At 44.0% G+C, this 22459-nt stretch overlaps 1 protein-coding gene and 1 long non-coding RNA gene across 3 annotated transcripts in view; one reads left to right on the top strand and one right to left on the bottom strand.

Annotated features, from left to right (window-relative positions):
- LOC114002120 overlaps positions 1 to 13332 on the top strand; it is a 52128-nt gene extending 38796 nt beyond the window's left edge. Inside the window, exons 5-6 of one of the 2 annotated variants that reach the window (XR_005562967.1) lie at positions 4546 to 4627; positions 8828 to 13332. This is a non-coding gene — a long non-coding RNA (uncharacterized LOC114002120). Of the gene's footprint in view, positions 1 to 2302; positions 2607 to 4545; positions 4628 to 8827 lie in introns of those variants that run through there. The other variant, XR_005562966.1, reaches the window with a different exon arrangement.
- The window catches only part of FOXO3 (forkhead box O3), a 90847-nt gene continuing 78966 nt past the window's right edge, over positions 10579 to 22459 (bottom strand). The window contains exon 3 of the mRNA XM_027747914.2: positions 10579 to 14687. The gene's annotated coding sequence lies outside the window, so the exon portion shown is untranslated. The remainder of the gene's footprint in view (positions 14688 to 22459) is intronic.

The raw sequence follows: 22459 nt of genomic DNA, 5'->3' as shown, positions 1-22459 counted from the left end.
TTATTGACATAAAATAGTGAAATGTAGCAGATCTTCCTTTTAAGTATTTAGTCATGTGCACGAAAGCAGAGAAGTTCGTACTTCCCTGACCATTTTCTTTCTCTATTTCCAACATCAGTCTCCAATGTCTGGAGAATTATTACTGCTAAGAAAGAATGATTCCACAGTTAAATAAAAGTACATATGCTTTTGGAAAAAATAGGTATTTTCATATTGCTTTTAAGAACTGTTACCAGTGTAGGAATGGACTAAATTTGGACCAGTGTCCTAGAACTCAAATACATGTATTGCCAAATCAATTCCCTTTTTCTAGACTTCTAGTTTGCAACAAGTTGAACATGAAAACAATTTCTTAACATTAAACTCCCTGCTTGGAACAACTGCAATTTGAAAGGTGTAAATTGCTAAACAAGTTTACAGGGAGACACTTATTTAGCTATTAATTTGGGTAATCATAGGTTCACAGTGCCCTCCATGTGAAAGTGTTCTGTTTTTTACCATCCATACATGTTGCCAACATCAGGGCAATTAGTGGTGATAAAAAAAATTGGAAGAGAAAACTTCTTTCAAAAACTTCTTTTGACTTGGATATCAAGCCACTATGTCTGCCACATAAGCATTCAGTCCACAAAAATACACATTTGCTTGAGGCGAATATAATTTTCCTGGGGAAAAAGAACAAGCACCTTTAGCCAGTCATCTTATTAGAATTTTGTCATCGTTTTTAAGGAGTGACTTAGCCACAACTGAGGAGCATGCATACAAAGATTACACAATGCACATGAAGCCTGATAGTGTCATTACCACACCTCTGTTTTTTTATATACACTTCCTCCTGCTTTTAGGTTGGGTCCAGTTATTCACAGGGAGCATCTGGCTCTGCACAAGGAAGAGTTGAATCCTTCACCTTCACAGACAGCAAGGAAGGTCAAGTAATAGGGATTTCTCACCGTATCTTCAGATCAAGTCTCCTATTTTCTCAATAAAATGCAGCATATCTTTTTTGCATGTTCAGCTGCGGAGGAAAGGACCTGATTAAACCAGTGAGGCCAAACTACCTCCCCAAAATCTGCTAAGACATAGCAGCATAAAAATCAGCATTTAAATGTACCATGGAGCAAGTAATCCCCGTTAATCCCAGCAGCCCCCGACAGTCCCTTATGGTGCAGGGCAGGCAGGGACTAGCCATCTCCTGCAGTCATGGACCATCCCAACAGCTCAGAGACTTGCCCCACAGCCGGGAATGGCATCTCCTCATCACGGAGGCACAGTGGATGGGCTGCAGGGTCTACAGTTCCACGGTGTGCCAGGAGTACTCTACACCCCACCAGTCAGACCAGGGCAGTAGTCAGCCAGATGGAAACATAGGACAGCCCCTTCCACCTTGTCTGTTTGCTTGTTTTCTTCAGAGACCCTGTGCCACCCACCCCTCAAAACACCAACACAAGCATAACGTAGCAAGAGACTAATTTATCGTTGTTTGGAAGAAACTGCTTTAGTTTTACTCATAGGTAAGGGCAGCTGTAGACAAAAGAGCAACAACAGCAGGGACAGACCCCTGGCAGATTTTTCTCCGGGTCTGTGCCCTGGGCAGGGCAGGCAGATAGGATCTGCGGCACCATAAATCACCTCGCAGCAAAGGGAAAAGAGAAACGGATTGTGAAATGAACTGTAAAATAAACATCTAGTGTAAACATCAAACGGGCAGGGGTTTGTTTTTTCTGTCTGGGAGACCAAGTCTGGTACAATTTACTGACTGACTATGCTGGGAGTCCATTGTGCGAGGTTACTGCCGGCCCCATTGCAGGGCAAGGAGGCAGCTGTCATTTTGTTTTGCCAGCAGGAGAGGAGGCTGATCCTGCCATAAACATCCCTGCTGTTCTCTGGCACAGCCCATCACGTGCTTGCTCAGGTACCTGAGCTTTGCCCACGGTTGCTAGCATGGGCTGTCTGACTCCTCTTGACCCAGAGGGACACTCTCCCAGACACCAGCCTTGGTAGCCTGATGGCAGTGATGGGAACACCCCAAATGGCTTCAGGCTGCATCTTTCACAAGAGCCTGGGTTTTCTGATAAGCAAGTGCTAGCCCAAAGTTGCCTCTCCCTGACATGTCTCCCATGTCCCTGCCCATGCCAGTCCTGCTGCTCACAGTCGGTGGGGCTTTGCATCTTTTCCTGGTCTAGTCCATCATCCCTTCTAGAAGAGCCAACACGTGCCCTCAGGAGGGGAAGCAGGCCACCTCTGAAATAAACCTGACCCACTGCAGGAATATCTGTATTTTCATCTGTATTTATACTTTCAGTCCTTCAGGTTTGCAGACATCCAGCCATGAGAGGGATAGACAGTTGCTGGAGCACGGGGTACCACAAAGAGGAGAACTTTCTGCACTGCTGTCATCAGTAAAACAAAACCTATGGGGCAGGACATCTTCTCAGAGCTTCACGTCTTGCCAGGAACAGGAGAGAGCAACTTGTTTGCAGTGAGATGTGTCTGGAGAACGAATCAGAACAATGTGCACCTTCTCTGGGGGCAAAGGGAGACACTAGAGAACAGAAGAAAACCAAACACCAGCCTGTCTGAGTTCAAGAAGCATTTGGACAACACTCTCAGGCACATGGTGTCCTGTGCAAGGCAAAGAGTTGGACTCAATGATCCTGACGGGTTTGTTCCAACTCAGATTATTCTCTGATTCTAGGACCCTATGGCTGTACTACATCACTACCTCTCTGGGGTCTGAGCCACACCCTGGCTCATGTGTCACCACATTATGACAACATTACTCAATACCTGTTACACTCAAACTGGGAGAAAAGATAACAATTTGCTACTGTACATAGAGACCTGTGCCTCAGGCAGGAAAGGGCAGAAGTCTCTGCACCTTTTTTCTTTTTTTTTTTTTTTTTGGCCTTGTTTTTTTAAAGCTGTTTTAAGTCTTTAAGACCCATCATAGGAGCATGGGGTTAGAAGGGACCTCAGGAGATCATCCTCCTGCTCTGAGACAGGGCCAAGGAAAATCCAGGCAAACATTTTGCTCCCAAAAACACCCTTAGTGAAGGAAAGTCCACACCTCTAGGAAATGTGTTAATTATCCTTACAGCTAAGAGAACATAACCTACATTTGTTGCAGATGAAACACAGCTATGTCCTCTCCTTAGTGGGCATGAAGGGTGGGTTTTTTTAAGTGATCTTCTACATTCACTAATGTAAAGGTATTTTGTGTCCCCTCTCAAATTGTTCTAATAAAATCAGCCTTCTCCCATAGGTCCCCGTTCTCACTGATTCTGCTCATTTTGGTCTTCAGGCTGGCTCAAACACCCGAGACTGCCACAGCACCACAGCAGGAGCTCAGACAGTTTCTAGCTCATTACTACCCACGGTGCCTTTTATTGAGGGCCGCTGCTTGCACCCCACTTAGTGTTTGCGCAGCTGATCTCTTTCCTTAGCACAGCACCTTTGTCTATTGAATCTCACCTGGATGATACTCCCTTCCAGTTCCTCACGTTGGCACATGGTGGCACTCCTCATTCTGCACGAGGGCCTTGCTTTGGGTGTGGGGCACATGTCCTCCGGCTGCTGGGCTGGCTGACACACCAGCAGAGGCTGCTGCCAACTTTCGGGTTTCCAAGGCCCTGTGGCCATGGGCATCCAGCCAAGCTGGGTGGGGCAGGTGACAGTGGGACCAGGGGGACAAGTGTGGCACGAGATTAGGCTCACAGGAGGAGAACAGGACAGTTAGGAGAGGAGATAGCATGTAAGTTCTACTTTTGGAAACACACACAAGAAAGCTGATAGTTGTTGAAGTATCTTGGTGAAAAACCAGTCCGCTGCCTCCAAATTCCTCCTCTGTGGCCAAACACCTGTGGTTTTTCTGCCAGGTGAAAGGAGGATGGGCTGAAAACTGACAATTGGCCAAAAAAAGTCTGTGGAACATAGAGGACAAATTCCTGGGGGAAAAGGACTTTCAGCTGATAATCATTTCCCAACAGGAGAATCTGCATCCCATAATGGCCTACCAAATAGGGTGCAGGGGATGCTGCTGAAGACACAAATTTTAATTGGGGAAAGTTATGCACCTCTCCTACTCATTTCATACTTTCACCTGTGCCTGCAGTTTTATAGTACTTTGAGTTCTGTACATCAATTTTGTGTGAAGAAGCTGAGCAGGTGCAGTACTTTCACTGGTAGCTGTGCTCTGAGCAAGACTTAGCACATGCCCAGGTGTTGTTACAGGCCATTGTTTGCGGATGACCATCCCATGTGTGGGGTATAAGGATTCCCAGGGTTTGTTTCAGGTGCTGTTACTGGCTGTTGCAGCACCTGTGCTGAACATGGACATGTGCAGAGAGGTGTAGGGGTCTGTACACTTTCTCTGGTGTAGCACAGCCCCATGTCTGGATAAAAAATTTGGGAGTTAACTGCTTAAACACAAACAAGGTACTTCAGTTTGGTGTACTTCAGATTTCAGGTAAAAGGGGTCAGAACAATGAAAATCTGCTCTGTTTCTTAAAATATTTCTTTTGTCAGACCCTTATTATTATATTTCAGGTGCCAAATTCAATCCACTTCTGACATTTCTAGTACAGCTTCATCCTGAGACTCTTGGAACATGGGTCGCGGCTGAGACAAGGTTAGACCAAAAAGAAATGTGTGGGGGCTTTGTGTGTGTATGTGTGTGTGTCTGTACAGCTATGTTAGACAAGTCACCTTTAGATGGTCTTTCCTCAACCATGAGCTCATCCAATCTGCCCATATGGTAAACTTGACCTTTAAGTTAGTCTTGAAATGCTGAACATGTGCCTACAGAGGACTGTCAATTACAGTGGAAAAGAAACAGATAAGCCTTTTGTTACCTTATGGATGAGGTGATCAGCAAGAAATGTTCAAATTCCATTAACCTTCAAGAGGAAAATTTTGCAGATTCTTGACTCACTGAAATAGAGAGAATCAGAGTTTTTCAATTTTATTTTGCAGATTACAGCCCAGGGAAGTACTGCAGGTCACGAGTGCCAGCACTGCCAGAGGGCAGACACCACAGTCAACTCTGTGGCTGGTTGTTCTAGGCTGCACCTGGGCTGTACAAAGCTACCTCACAACATCCATTTCTCACAGAAAGACTTGGCAGAGCATGAACAAAGAGAGACACTTTTAAAAAGAGCAAGGCATTCATTTTTTCCCCATTCCTATGGCTGTAGCAGTTTACTCTGAAGTGGCATGCTCGTGTCCCTTTGAGCCACCATACGTGGTAAGAAGTCCACAAACCATTTGTACTTTTAGCTTTGCATCTCCTGATCTTAGCAGACCTTTGAATACAGCCACCAAACCACATTGGCTGCAAACTTACTACTATTCTGCATGAAACTATGTTCAGGGTTTAGCCTGTGTTAGGAAAAGGTGGCTGATGCAGCTAGAGCAGCAAACTGCGTCTTCAGACTCAAATGTGTTTCTTGCTGATGTAGCTGGAGTGGTGTGACTTGTAATGGCAATGAGCTCTTACCAAGTAACTGTGTTACCTGGGCTTCTTGCTTAAACAAAAGCATTATAAAAAATAATCGTATCCACAACTTACATAATTGACCCCACAAACATTTTAATAACTGGCCTTAGAAAAACAGGGAATGTAAAAAAAATCAGAGAATGGGAAAAGGAAAAAAAAAAAAAAGAAGAAAAAAAAGATTTCATTCCAAAGAAAGATTCATAGGGATCAAAAGATAGAAAGATCATTGCTGACAGCAATGGAAAACACTGGTGACTTTAGATATGAATGGAAGAATGACTGAAGGGAATGAAGGAGTGGTTTAGGTGCCCCCATGGTAGAGTCATTTATTAAGCCCTTTTCACATGCTGCTTTATTTTCCATTCCTGTGTGCTCTTATCTCTTGACATTTTCTGTGCACAGACAGAGATGTCCGCTCAGATGCATGGTCCATAAGATAGGTAAGGTGGGAGCTGGCCACCCCCCTGCTCCTCACACATGAGTTTGTGCAGGAAAACCAAACCACGAGAGGCTCCTGCTAACAGCAACATCATGTCATCATCTCTAAGGCCCTTTCTTAATAAGAGAACAAAGCTTTGGCAAGGGAAAGTGAGGTGATTGTGAAAAAGCAAAGATATTCAGGCAGGAGATTTAAGAGGCTGGAAATGTAGCAGTAGAATCTCAGCCATGTCCCCGAAGATTCAGCAATTCAGGACACTTTCTGCAGACAACTTGTCACCTAGAAGTCCTTTAGTGAAAAACAGAGTGAAATGGGCTCACCTTGAAGTGCTAGTTATGGGTGAGGAAAAGGGAAGCGAGGCTTTGCATTTGTGTTACTCCAGGGTAACTTCCCACATAACCCCTTCTGCTCTGTGGTAAGGTGGTCAGCACTGACCCTTTGGGGATAACACTGCAACCCACCTCACCCGGACTTCAGAGCAAACACAACTCGGCTGCAAAGTTAAGACCCCCTGTATATCCGTGCCTGACCTTCCCCTCTGCTATGTTCTCTGGACGCAGAAGCTTCAGAGCAGATATGCAAAGGTAGCTGCCTTCTCCAGGAAGAGATTTTGATATCTCTCAGCTCTGAAAGCCACTATAATTTTATCACTGCTCAGGCACAGTAGAATTATTACTTAAACTGTAGCTTTTCCATGGGAGTCTGCTAGGCTGAGTGACAGTGCATAGCAAAACTTCTGTATAAATGAGACAGACTCGCCATAAATTTTGCCTAAGAGATGCACGCTGAGGTTGGTAACAGAGTTTGATATCGCAAGTATGACTCTCAAGAGAAGTGAGAATGTCATTGGATTTCATTTAATGAGTAAAAGGACTACTTTTAAAAAAATTCCTATTACTGTATGTCTTTTATGAATTGCTTTCTAAGTAGTGACTTTTTTCCACAACATTCACCCATGAACTAGTTAATGGTGTACAAACCTGGACAGCCTTAAGTAAGAGGAGGCCATAGAGATTTAAGGTAAAGGGTTAGTGAAGTATGAGTTTTCTACTGAAACAACAAATGCAAGACAGATACCAGGCCAGTTATTCACAGCAGAGGCTTGGAAAGGCTGAACCTTTCCCTCCTGCTCCCCAGCGAGGACCTCTGAGGTGGCTGTGCCAATGCACAGTTTTTCTCCATCTCTTGCTTTGGAGGGCAGAGGTAGTGTATACCTGTATTTCTTGATTAGCACTTTCTAACCAACGTCATCCTTTTCCGATGTGGTTACAAACAGAAGAAGGACCATTGTCCGTGTAGCAAATGAAGCTTCAGAGAGGTTATCACATAACAGAGCAGGGTGCTGGCATCTGCTATGCTTTGTTCCCACTGATGTCCTCCCCGTTCTCTCACCTTGGACATTGCTGGACCAGCTATGGGATCTTTCAGGGCCTACAGAGGCCTCCAGAGCATGAAATAGAGCCAAAGCCTGATATTCACATGGGGTCAGGCTCCACAGGTGCTATCAGCAGCCTCAATGCCCATTGCAGGGCAGCATGCACAGATGATAAGCACCGCTGCAAGGCTAATCTCCAGAGAAAGGCAACAACTTGGGAACTGCTTTGTGCTTTGAATTTCAGGAAAACCAAAGTTTTAAGGTATCACCTCAAAAAGAGTGAAAATTGAGGGAAGGGAATCCTGATCAGGATTATATTTGTCTCAGAAGTTGGAAATACTTTTTATGAGATATCATTTTGTCCTAGTTAGAACAGCTGGGACTAGTTCATCACTGTATGGGTGTAACCCAAAACTGTGTATTCTATAGCCTTCCATGCCATTTCCCAGAAACTGGTATCAATAGACCATTTACACCCTCTGCCCAGAGCAGCCTGACTCCTCAGGCTACAAACTGGGTGTTAAGAGGCCTTAGAGATAGGAGGGTGCCTCCCTTGCCCTCACACCCTTTGTGGAACTCCCCGTCCTGAGGGAAGTACCAAGCATTCCTGCCTGAACTGCAGAATATATAATCTTGGAGTCTTGGAATTTTTTTAACCACTCGTGGGATCCAGAGGAAGACTGCAGACCACCGCTCTCAACCAAACTGCAAACCACTACTCTCAACCAGACTGCAGACCACCACTTTTGACTGGACTGCAACCACCACTTTTCAACCAGACGGCAATCACCACTCTGGACCAGACTGCAACAGCACTCTCACCAACAAGTTTTCCCCTCTCCTTTTACTTTGGACTCAGGGTGCCCAATGAACACCACTCTGTTCATTCCCCAGGGTGCTGGGTTATACATTTGGGTTTTGTGGGTTAAAACCAATTGTTTGTCTGTATAATCGTACTTATTGTATTATTTTATTAAATTGTTATTCTGATTTATAATCTCTCTTTTGAGTTGAGTTCATTTCCCCTGCTGGTTTACCTTTAAACCAGCACACATTTATTTTTACTGTTTTCCCCCCATTTCACCAGATATCATTCACAGCATATAGACATTAAACTTGCATGGTATAATGTAAAATTAAAAGAATGTTACAACATTTACCCTCATTGAGGCCAATTGCTCTACTGAATTGGGACATATTATCTCATTTTCTAGATTAAATTGCTCCTTGGTATGTCATCAAACCATCAAACAATAAAAGCAGGAAACGCTTTGTTCTAATAAGTAAATGTTTTGGCATATGCAAAACTGCTCATGTTATGAGTATGAAAAGAAAATCCAGGTGCAAAAGTAAAAATTCCAAACTGAAGACTGAATTTTGTCAGATAATTCCAAAATTTCTTAAAGATTTAAATAGCAGTTAAGAAAAAAAAAAGCTTAATTTTTTTTTTGTTCTAATGGAATTTTCTATGTTTTGTGTTTACATGATAAATATATTTTCGTTTTTAAAAATTTCACAGGCAGAGCCAGTGGGAAAAAAAGCTCTGTGGGCTGAGTTGGGCAAACAGAGATGCCATGACACAATGCAGAAGCTGCTGGCAGTGGGATGAATCTGTGCACCAGCAAGAGCAGTATCTACTCCATCTGGCTTGGGCTCCACATCATCCGAGAAGACTTCCTTTTGAACAGGGAGATTCCAGTCAGGGTGACTCCACCAGTAAAAGAGGTAGCGTCTCAGATTTGCTTATCTAAAACTTCTTGAAAGCACCCCTAACTTCCTTGGCAGCAGTAGCCAAACAAGAGCTGTAAAATACTGTTTTCCCTGGGCTGGTTGAACTCGCAACTCAGCATATGTGGTGAGGAGCTCCTAAAATAGCTCTCAGTTGCCTCACCAGCCTCAGAAGCAACTTGAAAAATCTTTTGTCTTCTGGGACAACTTGGACAAGTTTTAAAATGTTTGGACTTATTTTGAGAGTACTCTGAAAGATAAGAATGATCTATTCCAAGGCCAGGTGAACTGAAGGTCACAGCTAAGGCATTGCACAACACAACAAAGTAGGTTCAGCACAAAACTCACAAAGAATTTGATCAGCTCATCATTGCTGCTGCTGCTGCCCCTGCCTAAATTCAGGTCAGAGCTTGACCTGGCACCTCACTGGGCCAAACGTTCTCATCTTTTATGCCAAATACCAGTGGGGCAATGCCAAAGAGGCAGAGGACATGGGTCCTTTCCTGACAGAGCCTTGTTGGAGAAGTCTTCAGAAAAAAAGCCAAGCAAAACAGCTCAATTTCTGAGTGGTTGCTGCAGGACAAGTGCGCTCTCACTCTGGGAAGGCTAACACACACTTCATCCTGGTCAAAGAGTAGTCTCTGACTGGATCTTGTAATATTTCAGGCTATCTCTAGTTAGGACAAAACCTGAATAGCTCTTGCTTTGTTAAACAAGGGATATCCCCAAGCTGCTCTTTATTGCTGTTCGCGAAGCCTAGCCATGACTTCAGCACAGCATTCCTGTGGGCTCTGCACGGACAACATGGAGGCTGTCCCCCTGCAGTCATTTGAAACTCTTCCCTCCCATAAGGAAAGGCTGCTCTTTCTTGAAAATATAATTTGCTCCTGCAAAACAACTCCAAAAACCCATATACATCTGGGACTTCTCATCAGGGTGGGAGAAGAGATTTTTTGCCCACGTCTCATGTTTCTGAGCGTGCTCCCTAGTGTCTTGGCCAGAGCCTTCAGTATAGCTTTTTGCCGACTCAGGCTGTTGGTTTTCTTATCCCAAATCCCTAACGGGTGGTTTTAAGTACTCCAAGCATTTTTCAAAGACAGCTTGAAACCTAGCCAAGCCCACAGTGGGGGAGGGAGGGGTAGAGGTGGGTGTGTAACTCTTCTCTGACAGGTCTGCAGTTGGTCTGATTGTCTCCCAGGTCAGGCGAACTCGTCTGCAAGCTGCAGGGTGCAGCTGCCACCCCAGGGGACAACCCCCCCATTCCCAAAATCAAGTGAACTTTGTGATTTTTTTAGCAGCAGTAAATGATCCCACTGGGGGTGATTTGACCACCAAAACTATGCTAGCTTGGCTGAAGGGTTGAAGTACAGAGGCCCACGTCAATATGGATTTACAGATACTAACGGATGCAGGATCGAGACCCCTCCCCAGCTCCAGACCCCCCCCCACCTGTTCTCACCTGCTGCTTGGAAATCACCCCTTCTCCAGGTCCCGTGTTTACACGTCTGTCCATGACACAATAAAACAGAGGGAAGGCAAATGTGCAATGTAGAGATCCATTATGCTTTATTTACATGCGTCACCATCTCTTTTACAAACTAGATTACAATTTAAAATGGAATACACAAGGCAATATCTACTAACACCAAGTGGAGTAAGCACTGCGTCTCTACTTCATTTGGAAAGGGGCAGGTTTTGCTCCAAAACAAACTTCCTTTCAACCTCTGAGTAGTAAGGTAATATATTCCTCCAGGGCAGCATCTTTTTTCTTTTTTTTTTCTTTTTTAAATAAAAAATCCTCAGTAAGACTGCAACGTGAGAGTGTCTGCTTTCAAATGAAAGTACAAGATAGCCCAAATGAAAAGTATAAACTGTTCAGCTCTTCGGTATGTAAAGACGGCCATGCGCAATAAGGCTGTGGATTTAATATTCTTCCAATTTACATGGCTTGAAACAGAAACAGATAAAACAGTTTTACAGATACTGTATACATATTTTTTCCAATCATGCAACTTTTTAAAAAAAAAGTTTAACATGTGAAGCCAAATGTACAATCCATTTTTTCCAACCCATAGTAACGAAATGTATCTGGTCCCCCTGTGCATCTGTTGGCAATTCTAGAAGCGTACTAGAAACACTTACAGGACACCGATTGCCAAGCAATGACATAATTTTAGAGAAATACATAACCTAAAAGGTAACTTTTTTAAGCGGTGGCACAACAATTTCTAGAGTTAAACAGTGTTTAACGATCCCATTATTCTCAAGAGAAATTTTTTTTACAAAATCATTAAATCAAGCCCCAATCTGTGACTAGAAACTGCATAAATAACAGCTTTTTAGACCTTTTGTTTAGACCAAGTGTTCAAATGATAACCACGTAATTGTGACCATGACTTTTATCTGTTTTACATGATTTCACAATGAAAACTTCTAGGCATAAACATGTTCAAAGACTCAAAGGCCAAATTTTTAGGTTCCCAAAATTAGCTATTCAAGTCTGTATTTTGACACGTAAGTAAGTGGCCCTTTGAATTCAGTGAGATTTATTTAGCACCTCTGGAGTGAAGGACCTTTGCTGGGCACCTCAGCAGGTGTAGAGGAGGATGACTTTCCCCTGGGCCTGGGGGGACCTGTCACTTCCCCTTCCTTCAAGAAGTGATGAGGGCAGAGCAGCTCAACCTCTGTGACCACACTGGAGTCCCCAGTGTTCAGTGCCTGACACCAGGCACTTTCACTCGAAAATTTTGGCCCCAAAAATGAGCAACAGAAACCAAACCAAGGCCAAGTCCAACCCTCTTCAGCAAGTGCTGGGATGTTCTCCAAAGCAGGGGCTCAAGGTGTTCCAGCCACACCAATGGAAATGCTCTCCTTGACACTGCTGGGAGGCAGGTTAAGCCTTTCAGCTGCTAATGTTTTGTTACTTTTTTAAAAAAACTTCTCTGCCATTGCTGGGCTGTCTCTAAATCAGGTGTTATTTCTCCATTTTCTGAACAGAGCAGGCCATAGTTTTCTCTCTCATTTCTGACAGCAGGAGCCAGCTCATTTGAACTCAAGCAGGCTAGGCTGCCAGAACAGAGCAGAAGTTGCCCCCACTTTGTTTAAGCTAACAGGCCTTCCCTTGCCTTTGACAAGAACTTAATCTGTACCAAGACAAAAAAAAATTATGAGTTTTGGTCACCTTGGCCATACCATCAAGTCAGGCCTTACCGGATCTGTCAGTGACCTGGCTGGTGGGTCTTTGGGTAGGCTCCTCGGGTCTTACTGGAGAGGGATCATGCAGGGATCAAATGCTGCACCCCAGCATGGGGAGCCACAGAGTGAACTCTGCTGGCGGCCAAAACCACGGGGCCAGGGCACAAGTCCAGCCGCAAGGTGGCAGCTGCAAAGAAGCCTCAGGGAAAGAAGCACTAGAGGGGAGTCCTTCAGCATACACCCACATTTTGGGGTGTACTGGGAAGCTGAGAGCTAATGGTACATGCTCAGAGGAGGCCAGTGACAAACCCTAGCCCAATTTCAGTAAAAGGTGCTTGCAACTGGACTCCAATAAGCAAGGTGCCCAGGTGTGCCACACAAGCATCCTGGGAGGCTGGCTTCTGATAGAGATGGGCAATGAGCACCAGCCAACTCCAATGAACGCTATAAACTAAGCCACACGCTGACAAACAGACCACCTCAGTGTAAAAAGAAGTTTTTTTAAAAGGCAAATGATAAACCCTTGGCTGCTTGGAAGAGTTGATATGCTACAGGGCTATGCTAACCACAACTGCACAGAGCCTACACAGTCATAACTGGGGGGAGAAACCAAGAGGTGCATCTTTGTGAGAGAACAGCGTGGAGGCTACGGTACAAAAACAAAACTTCCATCACACTAGGAGCTGTTGTTTCACCTGTATCACCTCAGGGACCTGGAAAGTAAGGAGTGAGGAAGGGCCCACAAATGCGCGCATGTCTGCATGGTTGTGCATGTGTGGTGGCAGTGGCGAGAGGGAGTCACTCCACATTGCATGGGACACGTGTCGGTGGGAACTCATGCACTGAGACTTTGGGTTAAAATGCTAGTTTGTTTTCCTAACATCCATGCATAATGATCCATTTCTGTACATAATAAAATATATTTATATATTTATATGCATAATGCTTTTATGCAAAGAAAAAAAACTTCATATATCACTTTGGAGAATTATGAACACTGTCCTGTTCAGAACCTCTTCATATTGAGTTCCTATGTACCTCTTTTCTTTGTATCCCTTTCCCCCCAAGATACTAATAAAAAGTAATCAAATTTCCAGATTATAGAGAGGATCTATACAGCACCATACCTTTTATTCATTATTATTATTAATTATTATTCATTTTATAAAAGAAAATCTTAGAAGCAAAATATATAAAACTGCCTTGTCTTTCAGTGTCATTTATCTTGATACAATCTGTGCTCATGTGAAAAAGCCATTTGTATGATACTGTCACCTTGCCATTCCCACTCCTGCTTCTTCTGCCACAATGGATTATACATAATGAGAAGGAAAAAATAATCAAGGATATGTCTAAAACAACAACAACACCACCAACAAAAAAGGATCACTGATGTAGTAACGCATACTGCAGTGACCTGTGCCTCAGCTCCCTTCATTGTCACTGCAAGTCACCTGCCGATGCCCAGCTGCTACATTTCCCTTACTTTTTGCTTTTTCAAATGCATCTCTACAGGTGGCTATGTTCACCTTGTCTGGCAGCTCAGCCCACAACTCCTCACCAGCTCACTGTGGCAGTAGGGGCAGCCTTACCAACATAAGGCAGGAGGGGAGCCTGCTCCAATGAGCAGAACACAGGCTCCTGCCTTGGTGCACGTGAGGGCAACGGCACCCGCTGTCAGACTGTCCCCATGAGCCAAGAGGCAAACCCACTATCTTCCCTTGTTTTGCAATCAGCTCTGGTTTGACACTTTCGGAAGGCAGGGGTGTACCATTAAATTTAAGGAAAGAATAAAAAAGAAACAAACAAACCAACCCAACAAGCGAACAGGGCACGCGCATCCCCTCTCTCTGGAATTCAGCCAGTTGATCGGTCTAACATATGCTCTATATTCAGAAAACCCTGGCACCTGAGCAGTGCTGGGTTATGATCATTTCCTTGCGTGTGCACAGTACTTCAAATTCCCCAGGGCGAGAAAGCAAAAATGGTCAAAAATCTAAGGAAATCAAACTGGAGGTTGTAGGGGGGAGGCTGGGCAGATGGGGAAAACCTCCAAAAAGAAAACCAACTTAAAACATCCCATAAACCATTAATATATTGAAACACCACATACTCATTGACAAGTAACTACTGTAAAAGGCTACACAGTGTGTTCTCAACAGGATGGTGCTGAACATTGTCTCCACAGCAGGTGCTTGGCCATCCCAGAAAAGGAAGATTTTGCATACTTCAGAATGAGTTCAATTTCCAACAAAAAGAGGAGGGGAAGAAAAAAAAAAAAGTAAAAAAAAAAGTAGGATCTTCACTCCAGAAAGGGGCCTATTAACAGTCTGCTTCATTAGGAAAATAATGCAGGGTTCACAAAGGTTGTAAGCTGTAAACAGTATCACTGTCCACTTGCTGACAGCAGATTTGGCAAAGGGTTCTCTCTCTACATCTCGTGTCAGTTTGAGGGCCTGGAGAGGAAAAAGAAAAAGAAGACAGTGAGACTACTGCATATAGGAAAAAAGCACAACAAAAAAGGCAACCAAGCACACATACAAACCCGACAACAGCTTACACTGACGAGAAATTTAGATTTGTTGGCACCCAGAAGCTTCAAACATATAGCAAGGAATAAGTTGCACTGTGACCCTGCCTCAAAATGCTTCTCCTTTGCCAAGGTTTGAGAGTTTTATTGCTGGTTTAGCTGCTCCAAAAAAGAGAAGAAAAAACCCTCTCTCCAAAGAAGAATGGTGGCCAAATCTAATTTACAGAAACCCAGTGCATTGTCTATTTGTTAAGCGTATTTGCAGGTGAAATATGAAAGGATCCTCCAGCTTTTCTCCATTTTTCATGATCACCCTTTCTCAGCATCACCAAAAGGCTGGATAAATCTTCTGTCAGTGTTTCACATCGACAGCCAGCCTTGCAGGAGAGGTGAAGGAAGCTGCTCAAAAGAAGCAGTGAGAAGCCACGAATTTCAGTGTGGACTTTGGAGTTCTCCATCTTCCTGCTCACATGGTACACCATCAACAGACAGGGTCCACCTGGCTTTAAAAACTGGGTTAGGGTCCATCTTATTCTGTAGCCATGAAACTTCCCTGCAGAGGGAGAGACACTACAGAGATACCTTGGATCCAGAATGGAGATGACTATGAAGGGACATGGTAAATAGGTAAAACACTGAAAACAGATGAACATTTCAACCAAGGGGACCAAGGAAACAGAGTTTTAAAGGTGGCTTAAAGATATAGGAAGGCATCAAGTAGGCTTTCAGAAAGCATGGTCATTTAAACGTTCCCATGAAATCCTGTCACATCTTCAGAAAGCCCAATTGGTAGACATGCTGCCATGTGACTTCTGGCTCTGAAATGGCTTCTGAAAACAGGGCTTAGCACCTCACACCACTTACTACCTGTTAAGGATTTTCCCCAAAATGAACGATTGATGATTTTTTTATACAGTGCAAGAACAATGGGACAATGGCTGAAACCTAAAAGCCATTGAGTTGATTGGAGGAATGTCTTTGCTCTCAAAAGATCCTGCTATCAGGCACCCCCATGAAAAATGGAGTGGAACTGCTGGTTTAATCTGGACCGGCATCTCCTGCAAGGAGGATCACTCAAAGACTGTCTCCTTTCTAAGGTGCCCGGCACTGATCCCATGACAACATTTTATTAAAATGGCCTATTCTGATAATGCTAAATGATTGATGGAAATTTAATCATTTTGGCTCATGGTTATTAGAGCAACAGTGTGACAGCTGCTCCCTGTGCCATTAGGGGAGAACTTCATTCAGCACAGCTTAGGGAGCAGACAGATTGCATGTTTCACCCAAACAAAATTTGGCTTTAGCCTTAATTATGTGGAGGGGTTTGGGATAGACTGTTTTGTGAATAAAGGGATTTCCAACTGGATCAACATATTGATTTCTTCATTTTCAAAGGGCAAATTAATGCTGGCCGTTCGTTAATGTGACTGCCCAGCAACGACTCCATTTGGTAAGTGTGTCCTGATGGCCGTAACAAGGTCAGCAGAAGACACCCAGATAGGCCTGGTAGGCCCCAGTAAAACCTGGCTAGTGGCTTGTATGCAGCTCAAACAAGTGCACGTCCTTTTCTCTACCTCTTAAAGCCTTAGCACCAGAGGGGGTTGGAAATTAGTGACTTTCCAAAGCAAAACACCCTCCAAAGGCAAGGCTCGGGTCCCAAACGCTGCAGCCCAACAAGTCAGCTCCCTCTCATGCATCCGCCAGTTATGCTGAGCATGGGCTTAACTTTGGCATGTGTGAGAAGTCTTGCTGACTTTGAATAAAGTTGTTAATTAAAAGTAAACAAGTACAGAAACTCCCGATGAAGTACCAGAGTACTGTTTAACATTTACGTTAAAAATCTATGTGAAATATTGTACTATGAAAAAAAGCGATGAGAAAAAACTGGAGCACGAATGAAGATGAGCATCATTTGTGAAAGTGGCACTGCCTGATATTTTTTTCTTGAGGACACCTGTCCTTCGACAGTGATAACATTTAGGAGACAGACGCACAGTTGAAGCAAAATTTGCTCATAGCAAAACCAAACCACGTTCCATTTTCACAGCTCTATTTATATGGATTTTACAAATGGATTAAAAAATGAAAAGAAACAGATCAAAGTCTTAATCTGCCTGTCTTCAAATTACCCTGGTAAAGTCTGTAATAGACCCACAGACTCTTTCTTTCTGTCTCACCACAAAAAGCCTCTGTTTACCCTGAGTTAGCAGCCTGCTGCTTCGTAGCAATGAGAACACTATCAAGGCAGGGAAGCAAGTGTTCCAGTTACATCTCCATTTATCATAGAATTACAGAGTGGTTTGGGCTGGAAGGGACTGTAAAGATCATCTAGCCCAACACCCCTGCAGTGAGCAGGAACATTTTCAACTAGATCAGGTTGCTCATAGCTTCATCCAATGTGGCCTGGAACATTTCCAGGGATGGGGCATCCCCCACCTTACTGGGCAACCGCTTCTGGTGTTTTACCACCCTCATTGTAAAAAACGTCTTCCTTATATCTAATCCAAATCTACCCTCTCTTAGTTTAAAACCATTACTCCTTGTCCTATTACAACAGGCCCTGCTAAAAGGTTTGCATAATTGCTTGCAAACAGTCAGGAGATGAGGACTGTAGGAGATGAGACATCCCTTTCTTCTGTCCTCTTCTCTGCCTTCCCATCCTCTACCCTTGCTACTGACCGGTTACAAATGCTACTCTTGTTTTACTCTGTGGTCAAGCTGTTGGTTGTGATTTCCCTCCAGCAACATTTCCTCGCCTCTGTCTCACATCACTTCACCACTTAACTGGACGGCTGTCTACCAAGCCCCATGCCAGCTTGTGCACCATCAGAGCAGCTCTGAAGGATCATTTGCTGCCTGTTGCTTTCTCCTTTGATTCCCAATGGTGCCAATTATGTAGCACTGGAAATTTCTTCAGAAATTTCAGAAAGGTGCTGCATTGACGTTACCCAGAGCGAGGCGCAGATAACGTGCCCTGGTTTATAAGTGGGCTAATGTAACAATCAGCTAATGTAACAATCAGCACATGAAGTTTTCTGTTAAAAGTTATGTGCTCCTTTACATAATTTTGGTATGAGAAACTGCACTACCAACACACAGTTCCTCCGGATGGCAGCCTACCAAGGATCTCCTGATTTGGCTGGAAGGTTTTTTGAGTGGATTGTATCTTGAAAAATATTACCATTTAGAGGTCTGTAAAACAAGTGTTTTCCCTGAGTACCACTTTGCAATGACTCTCCAGGGATAGGAAATCCCAGCAACTACTTTTACTGTCCAGACACTTGGGATGCAAACATTTTCAAGGAAACTTGTGTCCTTCAGTGACAGATATGCATTCGTTCTGGTGCCTCTGCCCTTCGATTTGTCATCGCCTCCAGCAGTAGAGCTTCTACTCCAAAATGGGGGGAGGTTCAAAAAGCAAGACTTGACTATGTGTGGTTACCAGTTAAAATTCTGCCTGAGGTTTCACAGCTCAACACTGAAAAATACACAGTATTTGTTTAGAAACAAGTAAGGATGATAACTACTGTGGCCAGTCCTTCTATAGTGACAAAACTGCAGCACGAGGGTTTTTTGTTCAAGCACAATAAAAATTAGGAATCCTGATGCCACAGGAGGTATGCCACAGTGACACCCTACAGGCTTAGCACATACGGCACTAGGATAGCTCTTTGCTGAGAGACAACACTGAGATCAGGGGATGAAACCGAAGGACAAAAAAAGAACTGGCAACTTAATGTGCTTTATTTCCTGAACTTTCAGGCAGTCGCAACTTCACATTTTCTCTTTAAGTTCTACTTGTAAAAATAGATCTTTTCCAGCTCAGAATTGGGGGCAGAGAGTGAGGGAGAAGAATGGAAAGAGGAAGAACGTCAGCGCAGAACTAGGACTTAATTGGAGCTAAAGTGTTGCTGTGCTGGTAGTCACATAGGCACGTAAACCATAAGTGTCTAATAGAAAAGTCCAGGCTGGAAGGGACTCAGCATCATCTGGTCCAACTTTCTGTTGAAGGCAAGGCCTCAGGTTAGGTTATTTAGGACCCTGTCAAGTATGAAATATTTCCAGTATGGGAGAACTTGTTTCCAGTTCATTTTACCCTTAAAGATGGGTAAGGTCCCTTCTACCCATTTTACACTTGAAAAGGAAACACCGAGCACAAGCACTGCTGATACCCGATTGCTGTTGAGAACCATTACATCAGGCTGGGTTCAATCCTCTGCCCTGGCCAATGCAGAAGAGTTTAGACACAGGACTACTTCTCTCCATAAGGTCATCAGGCTTCTTACTTGACAACCTTTTGGTAGATTTTATCTCCTGCCTTTTGTTCAGGAGCCTGAGAAGTGGGGTGGAAATCCTGCCAGTTATGGGTGACACTGCCATTGACTGAGAACATCAGCCTGGGCGTTCAACACAGCATATTTTAGGCAGGATGCTGTTGGACTAGAGGAAGAAGGCCAAAAATGCTTGCAAAATACATCTGCTAAAGATAAAGCTCATCAGCTGGAATAATGGTGCTTACTTTAGACACTCGGGAGCACTGGGAAGGAGATGTCTACTGCAGATCATGAAAGGATGTGTAACTACTGCACCTGTGCAAGAGCAGAGAAGGATTTTGCTTGCACTTTTGAATCTGAAGAATGAGAGTCACATTTTAGAGTAAAAGGTACCTGCATGGCTGGAAATATCCTGAATTATGGGTTTACAGTGCTATGGAAACATGCTATGTACCCATTAGTCTGAACGTCCTCACGGAGAGTTTCTTTTTCTTTGCCAGGTGCCAAGCCTATTTTAAAAACATCTTCCCTGCTATGGAGTCTTCTCATTTTCCTCTGCAGTAAATTGAAATGTCAGGCCAATAATGCTCACACCAGAGGATTTCCACCATGTTGATTTAAGGCAGGACTATCATGACTTACAAGTGGAAAAAAAGGCAAGAGAGAGAAGGTCCTTCCTCAAAACTAGATTTTATCTACATTTGTAGGAAATGAATTACCTATAAAAGCCAGGAGAAGCAGGCAGCATAAGGGAAAAACAATAGGCAAGATATTCAGCTCAGCTGCAATGGTGCGTAAACTCAAGCCATTCTCCACAGCATCATCTGGGAAAAGTGGTTTTTTTCCTGGAGCAATGGCAGAAAACCATGGCTGTACAGCACCTTCCGTTAGCTGAGCTGTGTCTCTGTCCGATTACTGCTCAGCAGATGTCCACTCTGCCAGACTCCAATAACTGCCACCCTGTGTGGTAATCTGAGTGGAAAAGCTGATTAAACAGCCCCTGAAGGCTGGACCAGAGCAGAGCATTAACGCCACTCTGCCACAGGTACCTGATTTAACGGGGTCAGTGTCTCCCACACCATCAGGGACTCAGTTAGGGACCATGCTGATGGGAACATCTTGCCGGAGGTTCTTCACCATAGGCACCAGGAGCTGAGGCTGGCATTGCATGAGCATCCTTCCCTCACCCTCCCTCCCCAGGCCAGGACAGAAAGGCTCGCTATTAATGTATGGTACTACTCAAATACGTGTGCTCCTGCCACCCACGCTATACCTGTGCTTTTTGGCTGTCACCAACACAAGACTCAAACCTCTCCGGCTGTCAGTTCATCACCTTGGCTGAGTGCCGAATTGCTATGAAAAAAAGATCTCAACCTTTCCTCAGCTGCCTGACGCTATGCTTCTAAAAAGGATCTCTCATTACGCACTTCTTCAAGAAAATATGCTATCATGGGGGCTATTTAAAAATCTGGCTCAGAAGAAGGAAAGAAAAAAAGAAAAACCACCTGTAGCCAGCCCAGCTATCAGGCAACAGCATATCTGGGGACCAACACTGATCTGCAGCTCTAAACAATCATTATGGCTCCTTCACGTGAGAAAGACAATTTGCAAAGACTCATTCTGTAATAAAATCTGCGCACTGCTGATCCAAGGAGGAAAGCACTGGGGAGACCAGTTGATGCGGGCTGTTCTAAAAATATCAGTTTGTGCTGTCATCTGGTGAGAGTATGTCATCCTGTAATCTTGGCATCTGCAGGGACAGCAAGTTTCTGCCTAATTATTGCTGCTGAATCACATGACAAAGCATGAGGTACTAAAAAATACATCTATATAAAACACCAACAGAAGAACATCCAAACCACAGGATCAGACCACTGTCCTGGCTTCAGCTGCTGTACAATCACAACACAAACCTGTGGAGGCAATTCTGGCTTTTACAGACCTTTGTCCTGGGTTAATAAAACCCCCAAACATAAACCCAGACTAAAAAAGTACCAAACCCAAAAAGCTCTACTCCCAGAACGAGTGAGCAATTCATTGTGTCAGCTCCTGCTGCCTTCACACAGCAAAAGCCACATCATCCCTGCAAGCACAGGACTGGCCTCTGCATGCAAGGGGCTTCGATGGGCTTCAGTGGGTCTGCATGGGGGGAAGCCCCAGTGGGGTTTGCCCAGCTTTCCCTTCTCCTCTTCCCCAGCAGCCACGAGCATGGAGTTTGGTCCTCTGCCACTGATGTGTGCTTGGTGACCGAGGAGCCTGCTCAGGGCAGGCCCTCCTTGGAGTTAAAGGGATCCCTGTTCCTCACAAAACACATTTTCTACATAGATATTTTTGTTCAAAGACCAAACTTGGCATGTGTGGTGTTCAGCTAGTCACAAAACCACCTTTCAAAACTTGCACTGGTAGAAACAATACTTAAATGTTACAAGAACCACCACTTTAACCACTAACCCATTAGAAATGGAGCAGAAGAATTTGCTGCTCTTGAATTTCCTTTAGATATTTTACAGGCAGCCAGCCCCAATTTGGGTCTGTGTAAGAAACCTGCCAGCCCTACCCCTAAAGACCTCATTTTTGATAGTAAGAGTGGCAAGTATGGTCCTGAGGCAGTCAGTGTCCTCGGGTAAGTCATCCACCAATTCTGATTTCTGCATTAAAGCTTTCATGGGCATAGGACTTCTGGTAAAAAACAAAAATCATCTTTTTTTGTGGCATATTGTACAGAACTCTCTGATTCAAAACTCCATCAAAATAGAGATCTTTGACTAACTATTTTCACTTTTAAGATGGTGTTGTAAATACTAAGTCATCCTCAGACCTATTCATCTTTGGTATGAATTGTACCCAGAAACAGGTTGAACACCAATTAACAAATTGGCAAGTAGTTCAAGCTGATATAGACTAATGAAATACCAACAGGCATTTTGCTAGGTTTCCTAAGATTTTTTTCAATCAGAGATGTTAATCATCAAATTGTGTGAACGTTACATGATGTTGCTATTTGCAGCACTCTACTGCTGCAGTAAGATGATGTGGCACCTATATGATACTAGGGGAAAATGAGTGACTTTAACTGATCTGTCAAGTATTCTACATGTAATTTTCAAACAAGTCAACGTGACTCCAGCACAGCTCTGTTACAGAGCCCAGAGGCATCCTGCTAAATGGCACATTGAAATCTCTCTCAGAAGATGCAGCTTAGATGAGTTTTTCAGATGGTGACACCAGCTCAAGAAGTTCCTGCCTTGCTTGTGCCAAGCCATTCTCCACCCGTGCCCAACCCTGCCAGCATCGATGGCACCCTGCACGGTGCCATTGTAAACTGGATCACTGAAACAATCCAGGTAAACAACCTCTTGGACGGGTTTTGATGCTGGAGAAAATGTTTGCCCAAGTGGTAATTGTTCACCAGCTCCTGTCC

The sequence above is a fragment of the Pipra filicauda genome, unplaced genomic scaffold (genome assembly GCF_003945595.2).
Source record: "Pipra filicauda isolate LSUMZ 115617 unplaced genomic scaffold, ASM394559v2 scaffold176_size3548034_pilon, whole genome shotgun sequence".
Taxonomy (NCBI): domain Eukaryota; kingdom Metazoa; phylum Chordata; class Aves; order Passeriformes; family Pipridae; genus Pipra; species Pipra filicauda.
The sequence above is the reverse complement of the archived record's forward strand: the minus strand, read 5'-3'. Positions and strand labels throughout refer to the sequence as shown.